This window comes from Protopterus annectens, chromosome 5.part0 (genome assembly GCF_019279795.1).
Source record: "Protopterus annectens isolate FY-2018-M chromosome 5.part0, PAN1.0, whole genome shotgun sequence".
Lineage (NCBI taxonomy): Eukaryota > Metazoa > Chordata > Ceratodontiformes > Protopteridae > Protopterus > Protopterus annectens.
The window spans coordinates 336,137,484-336,161,632 of record NC_056735.1 but is presented as its reverse complement, the minus strand read 5'-3'; positions in this window follow the sequence as shown (position 1 = coordinate 336,161,632).

The window sequence follows — 24,149 nt, the reverse complement described above, 5'->3', positions numbered from 1 at the left end:
CCCATAGTGGCAGTAGCAGCAGCAGTGCAGCTTGTGCTGTGCTGTCCACACCAGGACACAGCAGGCCATGAGCACATGGTCCTGAATGGTTCCAAAAGAGACACGGTTCTGGTGGACATGTGTCATCACACAGTACCCAATCTGGACCTCTGCCTTGTAGTGGCCATGCAACCCCTGGCAGGTGCAGGTCATGTGGCCATGGCTAGACACCGTGAACTGTACAACCTGCCCTGTACAGTCTGCAGCTGTCAATAATACCCCTGTGTAGGCCAGCCACATGTCAGACCAATGTGCATACATACACACACACCAGAAACAAATGTATGGGCACTTCATCACACACATGCATAACATCCACACACACCCAATGTGATAAAAGGCCTTAACCCACACACATGATGTCATCCAATGGTGCAGCCCAGGCCTCTGCAAACATTATCACCCTGTGCATATGATGATGCCTGTGCCGCATCCCTGTCATCCATATCATCAGTGCAGGGGCATGGTCATATGCTCTGATGCACAGGGGGAACATACTAGGAAGACAATTGTAGATTACCATTGTTGAGTAGTGTTGACAGGCATCAGACATACCATGTACTAGAGTTTTAGAATGCATTTTGTACTGTTGACAGACAGTATGTATTATGTGTAACACCAGTAACTGCATGCTGATCCTGATGTTCTGCCTTCCTCTTGCAGGTGTTATTGCATGTGCCAAATGTGTGCATGTAGACTACAAGGGAGATGTCAGTGTTTTCAGTTAGTGTCCCATATGTAATGTTAGATTACTCACAGGTCTGTATGACAATACCTGCATGCACTTCATAGCTTCCACATCACAGTTATAATCTCCCAAGTTTCAAACATGTTTACTGATATAATGGTCCAAGAGCATGATAGCTGTGCAGTAAGCTACCATGACCAGAGCCTCATATCCATAATGGGTGTCATCACAGGTATAGATACCCACAGTGGGGAGGAGGTAAAAGAATGGTTCAGCAGATGACAAGGGTAAAGGCCAGTTGAAAAGGTGTTTTTTCTTTGGAAAGCAGTTATACCCGCTTTCATGACAGGATACAAACACACCCAGAGATTCACAGACACAGAAAAGCACTCTCTGACATGCAGAGTTGAGATTAGAACCCCTGCCGATGTACAAATCATTATTATAGAGCTACACATTTACCAGCTGTGCCACAGAGACTGCACATTTACAGGCACTCAGAATGGCCTTCTATGATTGAGGACATCCACAGGGATACTAGATTGCGGTGAGTATATGTGGGGAGGGGGGTATATCAGTAGACTATGGTAAAACAAGCCTCACCCCAGGACTTACACATTTACAGGCAGTTGGAATTCCCTTCTAAGATTGATGAATTCAACAGGGATACTAGATTGCAGTGAGTGGATGTGGGGAGGGGGGTTTATCTTTTGAGTATGGTAAAATACAGTTAATCTCCTGGACAGGAACTGGAATGGCAGTTTACAAGATTCAACAACGAATAGAAAGTGACTCCATATAACACTGTATTGTAAAATAAAGCTTCTTTTATTCGAATACAGAGTAAGCGCTTTCACCATCAGGCTTCTTCAGACTACAATACTTACACAAATCATTAACTTTATATAATAATATAAATTAATTTAATCAATTGACGTCTGTGTTACCTATTAACTTTTAAAGTAACGGAACACAGAAAATAATTCAGTGAAAAAACGAGCATGTTCAAATAAATTAAACCTAGTCTCAATCATCATAAAAATACATGATAATTTTACGCGAACACATTGGTTAAATACTTCCTTATATTTCTTTGTAGTGCGACTACCATCTATTTAACATATTCTAACTATATAAAGAATCTCATATACATCCTAAAAATCATTAAAATAAAAACTAATAATGTCCATTAAAAATAACAGTAAACAGAAACATACATAAATATCTAAGATTAAGCTGACTCCATGCATATGCACAAAAATTTGATTGTAAACAAATTGATTAACATTTGGGGAGACGGGTACAAAAACAATTCAGACGGATGTGCTCACGTCAAGCCTGATTAAGTCTGACAATATAGTACTAACCCTAAATGTCTGTATCACTAACTTCATATATGCCAATTATAAAGCACTTTAACTATAAAAGCCTTGAAACCTTGAAAAAATAAAGGCGCTATATATATGGAACAGAAGATAAAATGTTCTAAATTAGCTATCACTGCAAGGGATATGTAACACTATGCCTATTAGGTTTAGGGAGTCTTCTCTTCTTTAATATTGGCTTTAGATTCACTTTATCATTCAATCCAGGATACTGATCAGCTCTACAACATATAATCCATCGTAATTCACACTCTTGAGTGAAACTATCCATGTCTCCACCTCTAATATTTGGTCTAATAGCTTGTATGACACGAAAACTAAAAGTATGTGTACTGCCCATGCTATTACAATGCTTTGCCAATGCATTAATGTCTGAACCTGTACGTATTTGATAGAGATGCTCTCTAATATGTTCTCTAAATTGTCTACAAGTTTTTCCAATGTAAAAAACTGGACAGAGTTGGCATGTCGCAAGGTATACCACATTGGTACTTTTACAATTTGTTCTTGTGCAAAAAGAAAACTCTCTGCCAGTCACAGGATGTTTAAAAATAACATTCTTATCTATAAACTTACACTGGTTACATTGCTCACATGGGATGGTGTTGTAGATTTCATTATTAGGTCTAAAATCACTTAAACTCAATGGATGATGACAGAGTAATTGCTTGAGATTCCTCTTATTTTTATAAGAAAACATGGGTCTATCACCTACTATACTACCTATGTCACTATCCAGTAGAAGTGTCTCCCATCGATTTTCAATAATGACTTTCAACTCATCAATGTCACTAGTAAAATGTATAGGTATACTAAGCTTATTAGAATTAGAGCGATGACTCAAACTTACATTATCGTCCCTCTCTGAGAAGTAGGGACGTGCTCTAGAAGAAAATACAACATGAAGCCACAATGTCTTTTGTGGTCAAACTTTACAAATTTCATAATCGAGCTATAGATAAGGGGCTGTCTGAAATCATGATTTTGGCAGATAAGTTAAAAAACTTTGAACAGGAGCCTTCTTTTGAAGGCAAATTGAGTAGAGTGGCTCAGGATTTGAAAAAATTTGATGCTATGAAAAAATTTAATAGAGACCAAGAGGATTATTCCTGGCAACCCATTTTCCTTTCAATCTAAGCATGTGAGGTTTAACAACCTCCCAATATCAGATAAGAAAAGGAAAAGACCCAGATCCATCTTGAGAAAAGTAATTACAATGTTACCTCATCATGTGATGATACATCATCAGGCACTGACAATGAATCCCTGACAGCAACAGGATCACCATTGCCCAAAAGAAGCCCGGGGGTAGCCCTTTAGGGGTACGGTGGGCGCAAACACAAAAGAATACACAATGTACAGGGACTTTGAGTTGGCATTGGGGACTTGAACCAAAACACTGTCAATAATATTCTAAATTTGTCTGATTATGTCTTATCTGATCTACATGTGAAAATTTTGAATAAAGGCCTCAATTTTATTCCTGGCACCATTATTTCTGAAGACACATTTGCACAAGATTTGTTTAGTTTTTGTAGATTGATTAATTTGAAACTGTTTTAAGGAGATTCTGGTGTGGATTTTGAAAAAGGTAAATTTATATATCATGCATCTAATTTCTCCCCACCTATGAATGCTGTGGTACATCAATTTCAAAATAGTGTTCTTAGGGATGTTCACTTTCATGGTTCAAGTTTGGCCTGGAAACATAACAATATAACTTTTAGGGAGAAAGAAGCCATACTGGAACTACAGAAAAACAAACAAATTGTTATCACATCAGCAGACAAGGGTGGGGCAGTTGTAATACAGAATTGCGATGATTACAACAGTGAGGCCCTTAGACAATTGTCAGACACTAGATATTATAACCACATGCTCAATGACCCTGTACCTAGATTCAGTAAGTGTATTGAACTTTTCCTTAAAAATGCCTTGGATAGGGGTATAATCTCCAAAGACACTTTATTCCAACTAACAATCAGGGATTGTAACTCTCAATATATCTACTTTCTTCCGAAAGTTCATAAAAGTCTTACACATCCACCGGGGAGACCTATAGTGTTTGGAAGAAAATATCTAACTGAACCCTTGTCTTTGTTTTTGACAAAATATCTCAAACCTTTGTTGGGTTGTCTTCAGTCAAGACTAAATGACACTACAAGTTTTTTACAAATCATATCTGATGCTCAGTTGGAAGAAGATTGGTATTTATGTACGCTTGACGTATGTGCTTTATATACCAATATCCCACATCAAGCTGGCCTTCGCCCTGGCGCATTGGTTGGAATATTCTGGTTTATATGATGTTTCATTCAACGAATTCTTGGTGGACATGGCTAGATATGTCCTTACTTGCAATGTTTTTTATTATAAAGACGATTGTTATTGGCAAATCAAGGGCACGGCTATGGGGGCTTCTTTTGCCCCCATATACGCCGATCTTTTTATGGCTTATGTCGAAACCAAGTTAATCTATGATTCCACCAGAAATATTTTTCTTCCAGAAATGGATATTTGGGATATCTTGATGATATCTGGCTAGTGTGGAGGGGTACTGAGTCTAGTTTGTTGGCTTTTGTAGAATATTTGAACAACAACGAATGGGGTCTAGGGTTTACGGAACAACATGATGCCCACAAGATGACTTTCTTGGATGTGGTCATACGTAAACTCCCTGATGGCACACTTGAGAGTGAGACATATAGGAAGTTCCCTCAGTACAATTCATTGTTGCATGCTACAAGTTTTCATGCTCCTCACATAGCCAATAACATCCCGAAATCCCAATTCATCAGAGCCAAACGGATATGTTCACAACAATCAACATATCATAAAAGAGGACCTTACCCATAGGTTTAAGCAAAGAGGTTACAAGACAGGGTTCTAACTAATGCAAGGAGTCAGGTGCAAGGCATGGAGCGTAGTCAGTTGCTTCAATATAAGGACAGGGATAAGGACAATACATCACCTAAACCACTCAGACTAACAACAACTTATGGGAGAAATACTATGGGTTTTGTCAATATTGTACGGCGTCATTGGAATATTTTGCAGAGTGATCCAGAAGTTGCCAGGATTATCCCTGACAAATGTATGTGTTCATACAGAAATGGCAAAAATTTGAAATCTTATTTTAACCATTACAAAACCAGGGACATGAGAGGCAGGAACAAAATACAAACTACTATTTCTTGACACAATCTGTATGGTTGTTTTCCCTGTGGTCATTGTGTAAATTGTAAATATATATGTACCACCAAGGAATTTTCAAGTCGCAACTGTCCAAAGGTCTTTGATATCAATATCTTTGCAACTGTAGTACTGATTGGGCCATTTACATGGCCACGTGCAAATGTGGTGCATTTTATATTGGTCAGACTTCAAGATGTTTAAGGTTACGTATCTCAGAACACTATAGTAATATTAAACAGAAAAAGCTTACAAATGCACTGTACAAGCACCAGTTGTCACACCCATCAGCAATATTTCTATTCACAATTATTGATGTGATTCAGGGTGACCGTAAAAATAAAATTGGTTGGCATGAGATTCTAAACAGAAAAGAAAAAAAGTGGATCATTAAGCTGGGTGGGCTTTTCCCTCCAGGACTTAATGAATATTTATAATGTTTCCACCAATGGGAATTTATGCTCATATATTTAACAGGCAAGAATCACTGTGAGTTTTGATACACTGATGAAGGCTGTGTAATTTACCAGCCGAAACCGGTATGTGTTTTTTCTGCCTTGATGCTTTAATTTAATACAGTTTTTATCACCATTTGCTGGCTCCGGTTTTGTTTTTTGCTGGTATGATATCATTGGGGGCCGTGCATTACTCACGCGCAGGAAGAGGTTGTTGGTAAAGTGCTCTAGAAGACCTCAAATTATTTACTACTGAAGTAAGTCTATCAATGTGTCTTACACTATAGCACCTCTGAACTAGTCTACATCTGAGACTAGATGTCTCATCCTTAAACCCTTCAACAGATGGGTTTAGTCTTGAAGCTCTCATAAGCTGCCCTTTCACAACATTGTCAAATATGTGTCAGGGGTGCATACTACCCCTATGCAACAATGTGTTCCTGTGGCATGCTTTTCTGTGAACTGATGTATTTAACATACCATTTTGTAGTCTGGTGATATCAACATCCAGAAAAGAAATATGTATTCTAGAGAAACTGGATGTAAAACTAAGAAAATGTGTCAAATTGTTCATTTTTGTTACAAATTCTGCTAATTGTAGCTCATCCCCCTTCCAAATTAGGAAGAGGTTGTCTACAAACCTCCTATAGAAACCAACATACTGTTGAAATTCACTTAAAGGAAACAGAGAGTTACATTCCCATTCAGCCATTACTATATTGGTGTAGCTATTGGCACAGGAAGTGCCCATAGCTACGCCATCTTTCTGAATGTATGTTACATCATTGAAAATGAAGACATTATTATCCAATACTGTTTCCAAAAACAAAGCCAATAGATCTATAAGACTGCCATCTAAATCGGTGTTTGTATCAAGATACCTTTGTACACTAGTCACCCCTATTTCATTTGGTATAACTGTGAATAGGCTTTTTACGTCCAAAGTCACTAAAATGTAAAGTTCATTATCATGCAATGTCTTTGTAAAATACAGCCTCACTCCAGGGATCAGACAGCCACACACACACACACACACACACACACACACACACACACACACACACACACACACACACACACACACACACTGTGGCATTCACAAAGATATACACCTAAGTCACACACATAAAGACACTTGACATGTGTGAGATTCACACCCCTGCGTATGTCTTGCTTTCTACACTTCACTCTGTACAGATGTCTACAACAGTGTACAGGAGAGTAAAATACATTGGGGATGTATTCCCCACCATACATGACATATATGGACACATACACACTTGCCAGTACCAGGAATCAAACACCTCCCTATCTCATGATAGGTATTACAGAGATAAAGAACTATCACATGTGCTACACAGCTTACTGACTTTACCTTTGCCAACTGTGCTGACATATGCACAGTATATGCACAGGGGAGGTGTTTGTTTTCTGTTACAGGTGTCAAGAGGTTTGCCTTCAGTGTCACCCTTACTGCATTCTGCTGTGTGTGTCTTCCCCTTCAATCAACAACACCAGAGCTTAGCAGTTACACAGGTTATTGTAGGAATTTTTGCAACACACCTGTGAGCTGTCTTCAGTAATCATTCATCTGCAAAGTAGCCCAACCATTTAGTAGTTATGTCCAAACATCTATCCATACCTAACGTACAGCTTACTGTACTTTGAGCATATCACCATATACACTAGGCAATGTTGAGGCTGCATTGCAACTGCATGCTGTACTAAGACAACAGTCACCTTCAAACATCAGACACTCCACACACATGGAATGTAAACATACATCAATACATGTACACATATGCAGTCTCCATCAGTAAGTGGACTATCAGCTCAAGAGGATACATTCCACACCTTCCCCACACCATGTATGAAACCTAGCTGAGCATTACACCATATTGGATGTTCTATTCATGTACCAGTAGGGCACACAACCACCTTCACTGAGTAGCTAAGTGGACATTTATGCCAACAGCACATATCAGCAAGTGACACACACAGCAATATTCCATGTCATGATGCTACAAACTGTTAGTTGACAGTTCCACTGTATTGTTAGGGCACTGTAATGGTCAACAGTGAGCACATCATATTTGCCACACACACCTCATGATTACTGAAAGAGTGCCAGCAATTTGCTCTGTTTGAGCTAGGCATTACACTTGTTCAAGCATGTGGGAGGTCTGTGACTTATGAACATCTCATCCCAGCATGTTGTGGCTATTGTGTTAATAAGATGCATGTCCAGACAGCACACAGCATGCATGGCTTGCAATTGTTGACATGGGGTATATGTAGGAGCTGTGGGTCACACATGGTTGTAAATATCATCGACATATTACCTGTTACTACTCAGGAACATACAGACCATGTCAATACAGGTCATGTGTGTAAGGCCTATGGTCCTGTTATTTGTGTATGTTTGTAGGCATTGCATTTGGTGGACATGCCTAATGAAATACATACAACATGGAGTGTTGTATGATATGATAGGTGTCATGGGTGACCAGTAGAGAGGGATTATTACCTCTGTCAACATAGATATCAAACCTTATGTACTGTTAACATTCACCAGCCATGTGCATGTGCTATCTTCCATGTGCATGTGTGTAATGAATGTAGCCACCTGTATGTACAAAGGACAACAACAGCTATGGTATATTCATTTAATGTTGTATGAATGTGGGATGTACATATCCAGGGCAGGTATGTCTAGGTCATAGCCGACCATGAAGGTGTTGTTTACTGGTGTATAGCAACAGTCAACTGTGTTACTCCTGACAACATCCAAGGGACCTGGTATGTGTACAATGACCTGGTTAGAAACAGTGGTATTATTGGATTGCATAACACATTATGCAACTGTGTCAGTACATGTGAACTTTGCACAGTTGATGTAGGGCTAGGTACAGTCCACCAGTCGAAGGTTATTTTTTGTTGTACCATACTATTTCATACCACATTTATGGATGTGTGTTGGTAGTCTGAGGACAGGTTGGGGGATGTATATGAGGATACAAGCTAGAATCCAGCTTTTGCCACTGTCACCTGTACTTGACTCATCTGTGATGAATTATGTTGGAGTAGTGATCTTTACTTGTGAGTAGCCTGTATGAATATGGGGACACCACCACCTGGAGTGGTCCATACCAGTGTTATGGCCCACATGTTTGGATCTGAGTTATATGGTGGTAGTGCTATTGTGCACTACAGAGCCTTCAGCCAGGTGTTCCTCACTGCACAGATGTCAGTATTCCCCATTGTAGGTTCTACATCAACCAAGTGGATTAGGAAAGCCACACATCTAGCACTAGTTAGTATAAGTATCCAATGCAATTGTCTTGTAGGTGTCAGGGTGTTACTTCAGTGTTTAGGACATTTGCCTTGGAATGGCACTATATGGGTAAATGCAACCTAGATATTATCCACACACCCTTGAAAGATGGCTGCATGTGATATGTCACAAAGGCTTGTCTTCTTTCATTCATGTCACCCTGGAATGACAGCCTCTGGACCTCATAATTACAGCAGGACATTGGCTCATTGTATTGGTGAAGCAGTTGCCACTTGTACCATGACCTCACTATGAGTGGCAGTATTGTGCTTGGTATCACATGCTACATCTAAGGTGATGGACAGCAGCAGACATTGTGTAGAAGACCAGTGTAAGATATACTTAGTGGAACGGTCCTGCTAATAATGACAACTACTAACACAGGTGGCCAAGGTCATCTTGACACCTGCACCTCAGTACTATTAGACAATGGGGCTCACATATTATATTTGCACATGCCACTGTTCCAACTATGATGCCACTGTCCGCAGCCTGATATCAATGTATGCCTTTCAGGGCAGTTATGTGTGTAGCCCATGCTGTACTTTGTATCCCCCTGTGTGTCCCAGTTAACCAATTGCCTGTCACTTCCACACATGCATGATTGTGCATGCTTCACATATATATATATATATATATGGCAGTACTTCATGTACATGTATGTATGTGTATCACACAGCACAGACGCAGATATATCATTTATGGGCCACATACAGGTATCTGTTTTTAAACCTGTATGATGTGCATATACTGACAGTTAAGATGTATATAGCTGTAAACCTTTGTTTTTACAATAGGAGTCCATTGCAATGTGTTCTGTACTTATCAGTGTATGAGCATGCCCACTGTTACCTTGTGTAATGGAGTCAATGCATCCAAACAAGTCCTGTGATTCTAAGTGTATGAACATGCCCACTTTAACCCTGTATAGTGATAGTAGTAGTCCATTCCACAGATGGACATACTCCAGTACAGGGCTTGTTGTGCTACAAATACACCTCTCAGGTCTACCTATGTCTTACCTGCAGATGATGTGTCTTGTTTGTGCATACAGGTTGTAATGGACTCCTGCTTTAAACACACAGGTTTACAGCTATGTACATCTTAACTGTCAGTATCCCTGTTGATGTCCTCAATCATAGAAGGGCATTCTGAGTGCCTGGAAATGTGTAATCTCTGTGGTGCATCTCATAACTGTGTAGTACTGTAATAGTGATCTGTAGATAGGCAGGAGCTCTGATACCACCACTGGCAACTGTGTGTGTGTATGTGTGTGTGTGTGTGTGTGTGTGTGTGTGTGTGTGTGTGTCTGTGTGTGTGTGTGTGTGTGTGTGTGTGTGTGTGTGTGTGTGTGTGTGTCTGCAAATCCTTGAGTGTGTGTGTGGGTATTTGTGACTGCATCCTGTCATGAGAATGGGTTTTACTGCTTTCCAAAGAGAAACCACCTTTTGTTACTGGCCTTTATCCTTATCATCAGCTAAACTACCCCCCCTCCCCACCCCAAGTAATCATTCCTTTGATGTCACCCAGTTCAGACACAGAATAAGATTAACTGTAATTGTATGGGTTCTATGCCACATCCCCCAACTGCTTTCCACTCTACTAGTAACCTTTACTTAGGCAAGACCTGTAAGCACAAAACTGGTAAGTGTTTGTGAGTGTGTGACTACCCTGTAGCCAGGCATACATATGTGTTATGTCTTTTAACGTACTGCACACCATGGTAGTCATCTGTGGTGAGTGGAGTCTACAGAATATTACATAGATAGGAATAGAAATGAATAGACACTCAAGAATGACTACTGTTGGGTATGTTATTTTCCTGTGCCACTGTCGAGCAGTGACACAGAAGTGATCCCCGGGGTGTACTTCCTTACCAATCATTCACCCCCAAACTCCTCAATCCCTGGGGTGTATTTCCTTACCCATCATCCCCCCCAAACTCCTTAATCCCCAGGGTGTATTTCCTTACCCATCAGTCCCCACCCCAAACTCCACATACACAACAACCATCCCTTCTCTGGTGTACTAATTAAAATTTGAATGTTATAATACAAGAGTTGCCTGTGCTTTGTGTACACTTCAATTCCTTCAGAATCCTTCTGTGTCACAAAGGGTGTTCAGAGATGTTTATATATATGGCTATACATGTGGCTGTGTATATACATATATATATATATATATATATATATATATATATATATATATATATATATGTGTGTGTGTGTGTGTGTGTGTGTGTGTGTGTGTGTATACACATCACAGAAATGCATATATATATATATATATGTATATATTTAGTATGTATTTAAAACAGTTGTACATATGCAGACTTGTCTATGTTGTTGTTGTTGTGTCTTTTGGCTTTTCCTGGTTAGGGGTCGCCACAGCGGAACTCCAGTTTGCTAATGATTGGCAGTAGATTTTTACATGCTGAGTTGCCGGCCCTGACGCACAACCTTCAACAAAGGTACGCCCATTCACGCATGTCTCCACATAGAAGACGCTCTAGCTGAGAATCAAACAGGACAACATCTTCCTGTGAGGCGACAACGCTACCGCAGCACCAAGTATAGTACATTAAAAGGTACTGTACATATGTACACAAACTGACTGTCCCTTGTGTTTTCAGTACTGTGGTATACCTGTAGTAAACGGTGTATTCTAAAATCCATGAAACATGTATATAACTCAGATGGCTTAGTGGTAAGTCCAGTGACTATGGTGTGCATGGTCCAGGATTCAAGACCTGCAAGGGTTGTTAATAAATTTGTTTAGGCCAGAATGAGGTGGGTATAAATGTGTTTTCGCAACAGTAAGCAGTGGGTAAACACGTTTAAAAGAAATATAAAACTCACAGTACACTTGCAATGCCCTTCTTTGGTAATCCTGGTGATGTCATTCATTGTGAAATACACCTTTGGGGAAGAGGTACTTCAGTAATGTCTGTGGCGCATACTATGACCGTGTACTGCTATAGTGTAATAAACTAGATAGGGGTTCGTATACCACAGATGACAGGTGTGTGAGTGTGTGTGTGTGTGTGTGTGTGTGTGTGTGTGTGTGACTTGTATCCTCTGTAGTGGTAGTTGTGAGTGTATGACACCTGTGGGCAATGTGGAGGGGTTTTGCATATTTTGTATCTTGGCTGTACTCTATATCACAATGTCAACCATACAGGGATAACAGATGTACATTAGCTGTGCAGCTGGGTTGTAAAGCCATATGTATACAAGTGACATCAAGGCCAGACAATCACAGTTAGCAACCCCACTATTACCCAGAGCACCCACTCAACCCGTTTCTCATACACACACACATGTCTAGGCAACAGCCAATATGTGGGTAGTACACTGCATATTGGCCACTGATAGTAACTATGCAGTGATTGCAGTGGGCTAAAGGGTATGTCACCCTGGCCATCTGTCCAATATGCAAGTACATGCACACAGTGCACCTCCACCATGTTCCCCAATGGAAACCCGTACCACCTATGGTACCTTCACATGTGACTCACAATGGACATACCATGCCTGACAACATGCTTACAACTGCTTTACAGTGCCTTAATCAATTTGTATCCATTTGATCTTATTCTGCCTAGCAACAAAATAAACAACCTCTGGTAGGCTTGAACATAGGACCATGCACACCATTGCCAAAGTGATTTACCTCTAAGCCACCTCAGATATGCATAACCCTGCTGTATTCACAAACATATCATCTGGCCCAGTCATTCAACAGTGCAGAGAATGTATTCCAACATGTAGATGTATGTGTGTGTGAGAATATATTAATGTGTGTGTGAGAATATATTAATGTCTACACAGATACAAATGTATATACATACATATATATATATATATATATATATATATATATATATATATATATATATATATATATATATATATATATATATATATATATATATATATATATATATATATATATCCTCATATGTGTGAGAAGATATTTATATCTATATAGGTATATATGGACATACATCTGTAGATAAGGTGGGAACATAGCAGAAACATATATGTCCACATGTACCATGAATGGGGTTGACAGGGACAAACAACATACTTCATTCACTAATAGGTATTCCCCCCACAGCCAAACATGTCTGCCCTGCAGATCCCTTAACCAGGACCTTACACAACAAGGCCACAATATGTTGCAGCTCCCTTAACCAGGACCTTACACAACAAGGCCACAAGATGTTGACAGTACCCCAACCCACCTGTATGATGTCAGGCTGGTATCAGTAACATATCATGCAGTACAGTCAGGCTCATAATTTTGCAGTCATCTGTTATCTTTGTTAGCCAGAGTCCCGTACTGTTGGCCTATACTACAGAGATGTAGATTTCAAACAACAGTGGTCCCAGGACTGAACCCTGAGGTACTCCAGGCTTTGGTGATGGTTACACCTACAGTTTGGGTCCTGTCAGTAAACCATGTGGCACACCATCGAGAGGCATAGGGATGTATGGCCAGATTAGTATGTTAATCTATGTTTCCAGACTGGTGTATGGTATTGAAGGTCTTGGCGAGGTCCACATAGGCGTTGTGCACTGCCTTACCCTCTTCAACAGCTATGCAGACTGAGTCAAAGCAGACAGTTAGTTTCAAGAGGCAAGAGTGGCCCTCCATGAGCCCAATCTGTGTGGGGTCCAGTGTTTGAGGGTTGCCAATGTCTGTGTTCCACACCTCCCTGATAGTGCATTTCATGGCCATGCAGATCAGGCTCGTCAGACTGGTGACAGTAGTTACAGGGATCCAAAGTGGATCCCCCCTTGTGGAGTGGGATAACTGCAGCTGTGTGCCATTCAGTGGGCACCAGGCCTGATGTGAGGTTATGATTACACATTACAGTCTGGTCCCATGGATGATGTATTCTCAGCTGTGGATAGTGTGATTTCTGCCTGTGTGGCCATGATTACTGGCCAATGGAACTCTGTTCATATTACCATGGGCCCTTTTGGAGGTAAGAGGGGGTGACTGCGGCACTAAACAAATCCGCCAGGGTATTGGCACAATCCAAGGGAGCAGTCTGTGTAATGCCATTCTGTCGTAGCTCAGAGCACTTCTCAGCATTGTCAGTTAGGTTCTGGACATAACTATAGAATGCTGTGTGGTTGTCTATGGAATCTGTGGTAATTTTAGTTACATGACCAGCTTTGAAGGATTCCATGAGGGATCTCATCATCTTACTGTGGCTGGTAAGGGAGTTGTTTGCATCCTTGTGGTATCAATTTTGCTTTAACAATGTCTACCTTCTGCTGTATACTCTGTTAATGGCAGGAGACCACCAGACTGGCTTGCTTATTTGGGAGGTGAGCATTGTGGTTCCATGTGGGATGTCAGGAATCATGCACAAGTGGATGTGCTCATACAGTACCTTCGTGCAGGATTCATCAGTAGACCTGTCAGCTCCTGTCACCACGGGTGTCACAAACATTGTCACTCCTGCCTTGATTAGCATGAAGGTGGTGTTGGAGAGGTCTTTTATGGGGAACTGTATATACATTCCTTTTACATGTTCACTTTGATTAGCATATGGTGGGATTACTGTTGTGAAATCTCAGTCTCATGTACTGTTGTGATGGTTTAGTGGTTAGCTACTGTGACAATGATGTACAGGGTCCTGGGATCATGACCTGCAAAGGTGGGTTATTTTGGTCTGGCCAGAACAGCAATTATTTCATACAGATTAATTGTGTCAATTTAGGTTAGTCACACTCAATACAATTCAAATGCCCTACATTGGCAATCCTGCTGATGTAAATCACTGGGAAGTACACGTTTGGGGAAACGAGTACTTCAGCAATCTCTGTGGTGTGTGCTATAACAGTGTAATGCTGTAATGTAATATAGAACTCTGGTAGGGGTTCTAGTCCCACACATGGGAGTTGGGGATGCTTTTGCATCTGTTCCTATGCCTGTATGGAAAGTACTGCATGTTTGGCTTGTCACACTCACTACAATTCATTGGCCCTACTTTGGCAATCCTGCTGATGTCACCCACCTAGATATACACCTCTGGGGTTGCTGTAATCCAGTAATCTCTATAGTGCATCCTGTAACTGTGTACTACTGCAGTGTGGTAAAGTAGTTTGTTAGGTGTTCTAATCCCAGACCTGGCAACTTTGTGTGTGTGTGTGTTTGTCTGTCTGTGTCTGCCTGTGTAGAAAACAAGGCTTTTTAGAGTAGTCACACTCCATACAATTCACATACCCAATGTTGCCAAGGCATTCAGGATTAGGCTGCTAATGTCACCCACCTGGAAATACACATCTGGGAACCTTGTAACCCAGTAATCTCTATAGTGCATGCTATAACTGTGTAATGCTGTAGTGTGATGAACTAGTTAGGTATGAGTTCTATTCCAAGACATGGCAGGTGTGTGTGCTTGTGTGTTTTTCTCAGTAATATCCTGTGTGGAGGTGGTTGGGAGTGTCTCACAACTGGACTTATTGAGGAGTGGGTCTTGTACTTTTACTATATGGTGGCCATATTATATGTCACTATGTCCATCTGACAAGGGTTACAGATTTCAATCAGGCAAGAGACTGAGTTGACAAGCCATAACCCTACATCTGATAAAAGGCCTGGTGAACAAAGTAAGCAACCCTAATATTACCTGGAATACAGTCTGAACCCATGTTTCATACAGACACACACTTGCCTTGATGTCTGCTGCTACATTCCTAGTACCCTGCATATTGTTGACAGATAGTAAGCATGGTGTGATTGCAGTGGGCTGCAGAGGGCATGGCACCCTGTTCACCGGTACAATAGGCACATAATTGCAGACAATGCACCATCACTATGTGCCCCACTGGATGCCTGCAACATATGTGGTGCCATCAAATGTGATCCACAAAGGACATACAATGCCTTACACACATGCCCTGTGTGGACAGATGCAACTGACACCAGGGAATACCTGTATAATGCTATTGATGCAGGTGGCACCGAGCACCAGCACATTTTTAGAAGACATGGGCAGGTATGGACCTCCACTACATCTTCCCTGCACATCCCTAGCTATCTTGCCTACTGTCTTTCGCTCTTTGTGCCCCTTTTCACCACCTTCCTGCAATAAGCATGTCTACTCCTGTCTGCGTGTGGGTAAGTGGGAGTAAGCACTTTTAAGCAGCAGTAGATGGGTTTCAGCCTGTTTGTGCGGGGGTTAGCACTGCCTACACAGGTTAAGTAATCTAGAAGCTAACTAAGTGTGAGAAACTGTAACTGGCTGTTAGCACTGCATCCCGATGCGCAAACATGCTAACTAGTAATTACATGCTTACTACTGCTTATACCTGCTTACTAGTACCTTATTCATTATGACACTGACGCTTCACTCCAGTTCACTTTTAATTGTTCTTATGCAGGTTATACAGCGGACAAATGTCAAAATATGTTCATATACAGATTTCCAATGGAAAATGGTATGGCCTGCCGTAGGATTCGAACCAGGAATGTCTGCTCCTTAGGTGGATGCTCTAACCACTGCACTATTGCTGTGCTGTCTCATTTTCATATATACTCATATACTCATGGATCCTAGTTCCCCAAACACCCACCCCAACACTTCACTGACACAGCAGTCATCCATTCTTCAGTTGGATACACGGTGTATCCACACCACTACACATTGGCCACTCCCTACTCCTGTAGACCCATCCCATGAGTTGACTCACTCCACATATCCTCAGACATCCCAACCTTTTAGTCCACAAACATTGGTGAAATGAGTGACCAATAGGACACTATTCCCAATTTTTGGGTCATCCCACCTGGGACACACGTCTTTATTTCAAGATTAGACTCTATACTTCATTACTTTGTTACTCCCATTAAAAGACAATACAATAAATTAATAACTATGACTATGTGATAATGCACACGTTACACATGAAAACTAATAATGTACGAGTTCTGTGAAATTATATTACAAATAAGACAGGTTCAACTACCCCGCCATTAACTGGCAAAACTACTCATGTATCAACTCCTTCACTCAACGCTTTCTGGAATTCATAAACTCCAATGCTCTGGATCAACATATCCACACCCCCACCAGGGCAACAATGTCCCAGATTTAGTCATTACCAACATGAGTGACAGGTGTTCCACACCTGAAGTCAACACCTCATTGGTCCGATCCGACCATAAGCTAATTACCCCAAATATCCACATCCTGCCCCCACCCCCCCATTAAGGAAACCATGGTAAAAAATTTCTCCAAAGCCAACTTCATGCTTCTTAAGACAGAAGTGGTGAACTTCATGACACCCATGCAGATGGACAATACAGTTATGACTACTGAATCCCACACAATTGCACTTTATAAGCACTTACATGAGTGCATGGATCATGCTATCCCAAACAGAACCAAGACGCTATCCTCTAAAAAAAGGAAGCCAGTCTGGTGGTCCCCTGCCATAAACAAACTATACAACAGAAGGAAGAAACTGTTGCAAAAGAGAGTAAAATCCCATGAGTGGAGGAGCTCCCTGGTCAGCCTCAGTAAGAAGCTGTGATCCCTGATAAAATCCTCCAACTCTAGTTATGAAAACAAAATTGCCACTGATTCTAAAGACAATCGCAAAGTATTCTATAGCTATGTCAAGAATCTCAGTGGCAACACTCAGATCTGCTCTGAGTTACAGCACAATGGCACTAAGTATACAGATCCAACTGATATTGCCAACATCCTGGCGGATAGGTTCAGTGCTAACTTTACTCCCCTCTCACCCCCTAAAGAGCCCATCTCTATACCAGAAGAATGCAAAGTTCCTATAATCATGGCTGCAAAGGTAAAAATGACACTCTCCAAAGCCAAGAACACAGCATCCATGGGACCAGATAACATCCCAGGCTGTGTTCTACAGGAACTACAGAACGAAGTGGCACCCCACCTAAGTACCATGTTCAGTCATAGCCTCACCTCAGGCTTTGTGCCTGCTGAATGATGCACAGCAATGGTTATCCCACTCCACAAGGGGGGAGCCACCACGGACCCCAGGAACTACAGCCCCATTAGCCTGACAAGCCTGGTCTGCAAGGCCATGGAATGTATCATCATGGAACTTATAAACAAAGACATTGGTAATCTCCAAACTATGGACCCCACCCAGTTTGGGTTTGTAAACGGCAGATCCTGTCTCCTAAACCTGATAGACTTCTTTGAAGCCGTCACCAAAGCCGTAGACAAGGGTAAGGTGGTTCACACAGCCTATCTAGATCTTGCCAAGGCGTTTGACACCATCCCCACTCTGGAATTATAGATAAACTCACTAAACTAGGTATAAATCCCTATGTTACAATATGGGTTGCCAACTGTCTCACTGACAAAACCCACACTGTGAAAGTTGTAGACACCAAATCCGACTTCAGACAAGTGACAAGCGGAGTTCCATAGGGTTCAGTCCTGGGTCCTCTCCTGTTTGGTATCTAGTTCTCTGAAGTACAGACTAACACAGAAGGTCTTTGGCTAATGAAGTTCGCAGATGACTGCAAACTAGGAGCCATAATTGAAACTCCTAATGATGTGGACATCCTACAAAAGGGCCTCACTGAGACAGATGCCTGGTGTCAAAGCCATGGCCTCAAGCTCAACACCAAAAAGTGCATTGTCATCCCCTTTGGTCAAAACTCTGTACCCATGAACTACAACATAGGCAGTAGTATACTTAACACCAAAAGTGTGATAAGAGACCATGGGACACAGGTGGACAGTAGTCTCTCCTTTGATAATCACATCGCCACAGTAGTCAGGAAATCCTTCTGTGTGGCACACCTCATCACAAAAGGTTTCTCATCTAGAAAAAAGAGGTCATTGTTTCCGTCTACTCATCACTAATTAGACACATTATATAGTACAAAGCCCATTTTGGTATGTACCTCACAAGACATCTACAACAACTGGAAAGGCCACAGAAATACCTCACAAAGAGGATTACCGGCCTCAAACAGATGCCCTACGCAGGCCATCTCAAAAAACTCCAGTTTTACTCCGTCGCATATCGCCTACTCAGAGGTGATCTCTGCCTAACATACAAAGCTATGTCAAACCCAGAGCTGTTGGACATGCTCCACTTAAAGAAATCCCAATCCATCCGAGCTACATGCTCTCAGGACCAAAACCTTGTCACCACAATAAACAGAACATGCCGGTGGGATAGATTCCTGTCCCAGAGACTTTCCAAACTCTGGAATAAACTGCCTATCTATATCAAACAAAGCTCCTCATTAGCACTCTTCAAGAAAAATCTTAATGATTGGATGGGAAATAGGAAATTCACCCCGGGGATCACCATTGTGGCTCTGCTCAACAGTGACACAGGAAAATAATTTTCTTGGGTGGCAAAAGCCAGGGTACCTTTTTGGCTGAGCTTGTATAGGCCCCAGGGCCGATAGCCTAGTACCTACCTACCTACCTAGTGATTGGCGTTGACGTAGCCGGCAAATCACAGGAATGATTCCACTATTTCATAGTGAGAAAGTCCTCACATTTTATTTTTTTGAGAACAGCACTGACTTCAAACAAATTACACACTTTTGCATTTTTGCAGATTTGCCCCTTCCCTCTATCTTCCTGTAACTCTAATACTATAGTACTGCAATATACAACGGAAACAAAACAACTTATTTCACCTTGGAATTGTATATCCCAGCAAAATCGTGTCAAGTGTCGCAAAGAAATGAGAATATATAAATATATATATATATATATATATATATATATATATATATATATATATATATATAGATGACAAGCATTTCATGACAGTCTAAGTAAGACCTGCACTGTTACAAAGGCCATGCAATTTGCATGCTATTGAATCGGGATATATAAGCCACAGTGCAGAGAAGAGGCTCACTGTCTTTTCTGTAATGCACTATACATAAATGTTTATTTATTTAACATCTGTTAACTGAGTATGCAGACTGTTCCAATGAGTCAGGACTCCATTCAGTCATGACTTGGGTCTTATAGGCCAAACAACACAACTAAACATACACAAGAATCATACCTCTCAACCTCTTAATGTAAGAAGTCTAGCCAAAGCCAAATATAATTGGGAGGGGCAAAGATTGGGACATACTGGGATCAATTCAATGGCTCTGCTTGACAGTGGCTCAGTAAATCTATCAATGGGGTGGTGTATGCCGACACACCTTGGCTAGGCTTATACATGCCCTTGGGCGGATTGCCTAGTAACTACCTATGAACTTATTACATTTATGGTTATGCACAACCTATTATTCTATCTACTGTTGAGGTTTGTAGGGCACTTTCATGTTATTTATGTCTGCAAAAGGAATGAATGTGGTACAGGGAATGTATAGATGTATGTATGTGTGTATGCATATATACTTATAACGAACTCGCTGACCTCCACGAGACGGTCCAATTAGAACCGGGCCATCTAACTCTGACATGCCTGGATCCTTAATTTCATACCCATGGTTCCTCTACCCCACCCGAGTTCAACATATACGCAAACCATCCATTTCCCAGTTGCTATCACAGCCATAACACACCTCGACACATTGCCCTCTCCCCAGCGTTAGGGACCCTACTCGTATGTTATCCCAACCCATGTATCATCAGGCTCTCCCACCACTAAGTCCTTGAACATACCTGCCCTTGCTTGTGTAATGGTCAGAAGGCCAAACATCCTAGCAATTTTTGGGTAGTCCCACCAGGGACTACCCTGTAATTGTTTGTAAAGTAGACTTAGCAGATCGACAATGTTACTCCCACTGGTAGTATCCTGCCTGTGGTGTGAGTAACAGTGAATTGCTCACCCCTGCCCAGCTCGATATGACATAAGATGAAAGCATTAAATAATACAGGAGTTGCTGCTGTTTTCCTTCTCATTCTTTTTGTATGCGTTATTGTCACGACGTTCATTCTTCATAGATAACACACACACACACCGATATATATATATATATATATATATAATATATATATATATATATATATATATATATATATATATATATTATATCTGTGCATACACATGCACATACATCTACATAATTATATACATTTCCTATGCTGTTGCATGACTGTGCTGGATGATATTTTTGTGATAACATCAAGTTTTATGCATATCTGCTATGGCTTAGTGGTAAATCACATTGGCTGGTGGTGTGCAGGTGTCTGGGTTTGAACTTTGCAGTGGCCATTTATTTTGTTGCTGGGCAGAACACGGGCCATTGGATACCGAGTGATTAAAGCACTTTTAAGCAGTTGTGAGTGGGTGTGTACAGGTTTGCCCGATGGTAAGCTGTACTAACTTCCGATTACAGTTTCTTAAATTCAGTTAGCTTCTACTATGCTTAATGTGTGCAGGCACTGCTTACACCCACACAAACACACTTAAACATGCTTACTAGTACTTATATATGTTTACTACTGCTTATTTGTGCTTACACCTGCTTACTAGTGCCTTATTCATTATGACACTACCACTTTAATTAAATGAAATTGGTTAAACATTTAATGCAGTACTCCAGTTCACACTTACATGTTATTATGTAGGTTATACAGCAAAAAATATGCTGATATACACATTCCACATGAATAATGATATGTGCTGCAGTGGGACTCCAACTGTGAATGCTTGTTTGTTAAGGGAATGCTCTGACCACTACACTATTGACATCAACATCAATTCTGCATGTTTTTTTCTATTTGGATGATTTTGACGTGTAAGCTATGCTAAGCAATAGGCAGCCATGAGCAAAAACGCTGCACTTCCCTTACACTTTCAATAATGAAGCAATACAAATGTAAAATAAGGACATGAGGAATTTTAATGTAATAGTTCTACGGACAGTCTGTGTAATGCCATTCTGTCGTAGCTCAGAGTGAATGCTTGTTTGTTAAGGGAATGCTCTGACCACTACACTATTGACATCAACATCAATTCTGCATGTTTTTTTCTATTTGGATGATTTTGACGTGTAAGCTATGCTAAGCAATGGGTAGCGATGAGCAAAAATGCTGCACTTCCCTTACACTTTCAATAATGAAGCAATACAAATGTAAAATAAGGACATGAGGAATTTTAATGTAATAGTTCTACGGACAGGGCTCAACATTCCACTACGTGCTTATGTGTTTACTACTTTGATTTTATTTCAGTGTTCATGGACATTCTTGTATGCTTTGCATAGATTTCAGTATCCATGGACACTGAATTAATTGCTTTCTATTAGAGGCAGGCTCTAATAGTAAGCATTGTAGGTTGTGCAACTGTGGGAGTATGTTTAAGCCTCCATGCCACGCTTAAACATGCCCCTTGCACTTGCACACGTTTCCTGTGCACGTAGAGGGTGCAGCAGCACGCCCTCATAAATATTCATATGGTGCTGCTGCACCATCTCTAAGGAGGTTGCTCGGTGCAAAGCTAAAACTGTCCTTGCACCAAGCTTCATGAATCCCAGGGAATGACAGAATATGACACAAAATGGAACAGTGATGTCATGTAGAAAATGTATAAGGAATTGAAATGACAGCATGTAAAAGGCTCACGATAATGCAGTTTCATTAAAGGTTTTCCAACATCATCATTCTGTTGTACTTTACTGTCACTCTGAAAAAGCAATGCAGATGTGTATACATGTTGATTTAGTTGTTTTCTCTTTTACAAACCTTTTATGTTAATCTCATTCACTTCTGTTTTGAAAATGCTTAAACATACAACTAAGAAGTTACTGTTGCTTGTTAATTGTGACCACATTAGATTTTGGAAAATGCTGAATTAAGGATATGAAGATTTTTATTAGTTTTGTAATATACGTTGTTATTAAGCCATGTATGGTATAGTAGTTATTGCTGTTGTCACAAAGTAGTAGTACTCTACTTCAGGAATAACATGGAATGTCTTCTATGAAGGGTCTGCATGGGATCCTTATTGAAATGCTGGCACTCAAAATGCCAAGTGGCAAAAAGCTGAAAAAAAAAGACCAAAAACTCAGAGAAGAGTGAATCTCAAAAATCTTCTCCTTTAAACTTCTTTAGGGTAGGCAAGCCCTACCACAACCCCTGAAATTATATATAGTAACTTTCCATACCTAAGAGAAAAAGGAATATTGCAAGAAATAGCATCTCGGGCTTAGTATATATGTCTAATCTTTTGGCTATTCAGTCTCTGTTTTTTGGGACTTAATTTAGCGAGTCCCAACATTTCAAATGGTTACTGTCTGTGTTGTCATCCCCTCTGCACTGATTTTCTTACACTTTCTAAAGGCATGAGTGTTTTCAATGGACTGAAAGGCAGTGCACCCTCACCATGATTAATGTCTCTACCACATACCCAGTGAGGGTGAATATAAGCTAGTGCATTCTTCCAAGCATTTCTGAGTTGGATTAAATTGGTAAATGAATTAATGAATGTACATTGATTAAGTCAAATGAAAATGTTGCTAGTAAAACTGAATTGTTTTGAACTTTTACTATATTACTAGGTCATGCCTTCTACTGCTGCTGCTGCTGGACTTGCACTCTAGCTGCTCTTTCTGCATCCGCACTTTTTCGACCATCATCTTTGATGTCTTGAATATCATGTTTTTTGTGCCTGGCTCTGTCTTCTGTTGATTTTGTTGAAAGTACTATAAGTTGGGGCAGTCACTTACCATTCTTTAGTCCCAAGCTTTTCAGCACACAATGGTTCCCCTTCATGAGAGTTAGCTTATATGTTAAGTATACAAACTAAAGCCAACAAACAAACTGATAGAATGCAAAAAACAGAATCAGGACAAAGAAAGCGGCACTTAAACAGCAAACAAATAAATTTAATAAATGTAAAGCGCTTTTCGTTTGTGTGAAATGCACAAACTTCTTCAGACAAATAGTTACATTTAGTGTCCACCTTATATACACAAACTAATGTCAGCTCAATAAAACAATCAAGAAGTAAAATACTAATCAACATTTAAAGAACTAGTAACCACAAAGGACCACCTACAGTACAAACTGTAAGGCACAATATGCCCCCTACTTAGATATTAATAGAACAACT